Raw genomic sequence first — 4921 nt, 5'->3', positions numbered from 1 at the left:
TTTTCCACTGTACCATTTAAAAGCAAAATGAATTTTTCCTATGTTTGATAGGAATCATGGCGTTCAAAATGATAATTGCACACATGAATTCTTATAAAATAAGAAATCATTAAATTTTCAAACACTCAAAACAGATAATACAGCGGACGAAAATGTATTTTTTCCTTTTCTAAATAATTTTTTCTCTCAGCTCACACCAACATCAACATTGTATTTATGTATATTTTGTCCGATTACGGCGTCGTTTTTTTTGTATATTTGAATAAAACAATTATTTTTCAACTGTGTTGAAGCCCTCTTTGCTGAGTTGTTTCTAAGTTCAAGACAAGTTAACCATAAAGTGTTAAGACTATGCTGGTTTGAAAGCTAGGTTTTGATAGATTATTCAAGAGATTTAGGAGGGTCAAGAATAAGTAGAAGAAAAATAAGTGGAATGAATAATTTTATTGATAAGTCACATGAGTACAAGATAACTTGATGCACACTCAAGTACGGAACTAGTCACACTATTTGTCTAAGTAAAACTCATATGGAACTCTAAGGTAAGAAGACTTACTTATAGCCTAAGTCACTTTAATGATGCAAATCATTTCTCAATAATTTTCTCTAAAGATGTAGAGGTTACATCTTTCTTCTACTATTGTTTCATAAGAATCTCCATCTACGTTCTTGCTGGATCTTAGTATAGCCTTCTAGTGGAACACTTGCGTTTTGAGTAGTAAATTATTTGGTCCTTTGTATAATACCTTGTGACAAGAGTCTCTCCCTTTTTCTTGACATTGAGATTAATGGTTGATAACTGATTAACAATTTCATAATAATTCAATCTTCTTCATAACTAACATCCATAAGTTCATCTACTATTTCTTCATAAGAATCTCCATCTTGCTGGATCTTGATATAGCCATCTAGTAGAACACTTCTTGTTTTGAGTAGCAAATTTGGTGATCCTTTGTATAACACTTTGAGGCAAGAGTCTTTGTCTGTTGCTTGAAATTGAGAGTAAATGCTTGATAATAATTAGCAATTATCATAGTCATTCAATCTTCTACACAATTAACATCAATAACTTCATCTTTAATTGCTTTGTTAGAATCTGCATCTTGTTGGATCTTAGTACTGCCTTAAAGTGGAACACTAGTCTTTCTAGTAGCAAATTATTTGTACTTTCTAGTAAATGCTTGATAATTGAGTAACTAATTATTCTTCTTAGTAATTCATTCTTCTTAGTAATTAACATCAATAAGTTCATCTGTTATAGAGTGGTGACTCCAATAACAACTAATTAATTATGCTTTAGTTGGCTGCTTTGAGCATAGTACTTCAGTTGTGTAATCTCCATTCTATGGATATATTGAGTAATTATATTTGACAAATTTCATTTGTCATCTAATTAATTTTTCTTGCTATGAATATATTGAGTAACTTTATTTGACAACTACTTGTCATCTAATTAATTTAGCTTATTGGTTAGTTCTTAAGTAATTAAATTCATTTAAATCTAATCACATTCTTGAATAATCCACAATACTTGGAACTCTCACTGTAGAATCATTTCACTTACTCTTTTCCTCTCATGTTTCCCAAATGTAGCAAATCAAGCAACCAAAATATTAGAGAATGAAGAGAAGGATATGAACAAGGATGCTGTTACTTGAGCTGCAAGCAACATTCTTGAATAATCCACAATACTTGGAACACTCATGTTTCCCAAATGTAACAAACCAAGCAACCAAAACAAAATATTCACAAGGAGTAACATAGTGTCCCTCACTTCTCCTCACTAGGATTGACAAAACTCTGAAATTGCAAGCACACAACAAGAGGACTATTGTAGACAAGGTAGGGTTGACAACTTTTTTTTTCCATGCATTTTTTTCCTTCTCATTTTACACTTTTTTTTTTCTTTTTCTTTTGGGTACATACATTTTTTTTTTTTCTATTTTTTCATCTTTTTTTTTAATGCAATAACACAATAGCAAAAGTATACCATGGTACTTGGTACACTCAAACCAAATTAAAAACAAAACCGTACTCCAAGGAAACTGCATCCCTCGACCCTAACTTGTATGGGAACATATTATTTTTCTAGATATTGGCTTGTTATGCAAACATTCAAAAATTGGAATTATGTTCACTCAGACAAACTAACCCATACTATGGTGAATGAAACCACAATAAAAGAGTGAAGGCATAGAATAACTTCTCTCTTAAGATACGTCTAGTAATTTGGAAAATGCAGGGAATCACAATGGACCAACGAAAATGATCACCGTATGCTGCAATTTCTACACGGAAAATACGAGGAAATTTTGTGAACAAATATCAACTTATAAAGGTTCTCTACTTTGTTAGAGTTAGCTAAAGGACATTCCAAGATAGTGGGATTGCATGTTGAGCGGCCAACTTACTCGAACTCGGATTATCTTTTAACTAACTCCAACCAAATAGACAACCTTTATATACTGATAACAAAAGACCAAAAAGAATATGAAATTTTTTAATTAAAAACTTAATTAAAAAAACTTAAAAACCCAAGCTAAGAAGATGTAGTCATAATACTCAGCTGACGCTGAAATAACTAAAAGAAAAATTAGATTAACACTATATGTAACAAAAAAGAATAAAAATAATGTAAAAGCTAGGAAAGAAAAATGGTACAAGACCACAAACATTGAACTAAACACACTTGTTTTAATTGTTTTTCTTGCATATCCTTTTTTTCTTTTGAGAGGTTGCATATTTCTTATTGTTCCTTATTTCATCACTTTCATTCTCATATACAACCCTTGAGTTATCAAAATTACCGCAATAATCTTTCCATTTTCTTTTGCGTTTAGAATTACTTGTTTCTCCTTTTTCTATAAATATTTGATCATAATTTGAGTCTTCTTCTATAAATATTTGATCATAATTTGATTCTTCACGGTCTAAATCGTTGTATTCATCTGACGAAATACAACAATATATTTCTTCTTCATCAATGTTTGTTTCTCCTTTTTCTATAAATATTTGATCATAATTTGATTCTTCACGGTCTAAATCGTTGTATTCATCTGACGAAATACAACAATATATTTCTTCTTCATCAATGTTTGTTTCTCCTTTTTCTATAAATATTTGATCATAATTTGATTCTTCACGGTCTAAATCGTTGTATTCATCTGACGAAATACAACAATATATTTCTTCTTCATCAATGTTTGTTTCTCATTTTTCTATAAATATTTGATCATAATTTGATTCTTCACGTTCTAAATGGTCGAATTCATCCGACGAAATACAATATTTTGCTTCCTCTTCATTAATGTATGATTCTTCTGAAGTAGTGTAACCTAGTATTACTTCTTCATTATCTAATTCTTCTGAAGTAGTATAACCTAATGTTACTTCATTGTCATCACTTGTTTCTGCTGGTTCTAATTTTTGTATGTTTTTATTTTCCTTTTCAACTATTTTTAATTGTTCAAATGATTGTAAAATTTTGTTGATATCATTTGATTTTGTTGAAGTTTCTATAGATTCATTTTTTATCCCCTCCATGAGGTTACTAGTTTTAAGAGTTTTGGAGGGTCTTGTTTCATTGGTTCTAGATTGTTTTCTTTTCATTTTACCTATTTCCTTTCAATTTTCTAATATTTTCAAAGACTACAATATTTTCAAGCAATAAAATAACCGAAGTAATTATCATATAATATGTAAGTCAAGAGAAAGGATCAAACCTTAAGATTAGGATTATTGACACTTCAAGAATATAATCACATATATCTTGTAACCAAGTTTATGAATTCACGGTGCATCCAATTACCCCTTAGCATGATGAATCTTAATCTTGTTCTCACAACCTTCTATAATAAGTCCCTTCAAGATCCTACAACACCACAAATATTTATTAATAAAGGGAAGAGGAAGAAAATATTGAAGAAACGATGTCACAATTTTAGGAAGAAAATAAATTGAAGTAGCCACGCTTACCTTCAAGACTTATTCCTTAATTTCGTGTGAATTGTTATTTGTGTTTATAATTCAAAGGCAAAAGAAAGAAGATTATAAGAATTAATATATAGTAGTGAAATGCCATTTAAAGGCAATACATGTGTGTGATTATAGAGAGTGGAAGTGGAAGAGAAGACACTTGTTTGATCAAAATAATAGTACTATAGTGATGTATATATACTATGGGAAAGAGATACATGTAGGGAGTGCATGTGAAAGAGAAGACACGTGTTTGATTAAAATAATGAATGATAGTAGATAGGTGGTGAATGATTATGATTCCATTTCCCAACGTCGACATGGAAGAAAAATGAAGATGAATATATACTTTGTTTGGTTAAAATGCGAAAGTGGAACGAAAGAAAATACAAGGGAAAAAAGTGGAACGAAAGAAAATACAAGGGTAATATTATTGTTTATTTTACAAAATGAAAAATATGTTGAGATAATGTGAGTGAGCATCTATATTTAGTTGGTGCCAACGAACTTACACTGCAAAAATATGTTGGTTTATTGATGAGATTATATCTAGGGATGAAATTCCTTTGAAAAATTTGTGTTATTTAAAAAATAAATTAATAAGAAACCACTTTGCACACCCAAGGTCATAAAACGATTATTTATAGGTTTTCTAAAAATTTATATCTTTTGTGTTCTATCGGGGATGATGAAAGTTAATTTCCACGAGAGTCTCTTTGATAGGATAAACATAGCACAAAGTTTGTTAGAAGAAGCCGCAAATATTTTAAATTTCATAATAGGAAGCACCCCATTTAAATACCTTTGTTTATTGATTGGTGCAAACCCGAGGAGAAGATTGACATTGCAACCATTGATAAATTCAGTGATCCATATTGTCTATATGGAAGTATAAACATTTGTTTATTGGTTCTTGAGTGGTTATATTAAAATCAATCTTGTAAGC

General features: G+C 30.1%; 1 long non-coding RNA gene across 2 annotated transcripts; it reads right to left on the bottom strand.

The window, feature by feature from the left end:
- Positions 1 to 425: 425 nt before the first annotated feature.
- On the bottom strand, positions 426 to 4153 carry LOC25496671 (uncharacterized). Of its 2 annotated transcripts, XR_005642249.1 has the most exons (3): positions 3976 to 4153; positions 3723 to 3871; positions 426 to 983 (listed from the first exon to the last, which is right to left on the bottom strand). It is a non-coding gene; the product is annotated as an uncharacterized lncRNA (long non-coding RNA). The 2 variants fall into 2 exon arrangements; XR_003013051.2 differs by lacking the exon at positions 426 to 983 and having other exon boundaries at positions 1953 to 3871.
- Between the last annotated feature and the right edge of the window lie 768 nt (positions 4154 to 4921).

The sequence above is a fragment of the Medicago truncatula genome, chromosome 6 (assembly GCF_003473485.1).
Source record: "Medicago truncatula cultivar Jemalong A17 chromosome 6, MtrunA17r5.0-ANR, whole genome shotgun sequence".
NCBI classification, from domain to species: domain Eukaryota; kingdom Viridiplantae; phylum Streptophyta; class Magnoliopsida; order Fabales; family Fabaceae; genus Medicago; species Medicago truncatula.
Note: the sequence above shows the minus strand (reverse complement) of the source record. Positions and strands in the feature narration are given on the sequence as shown.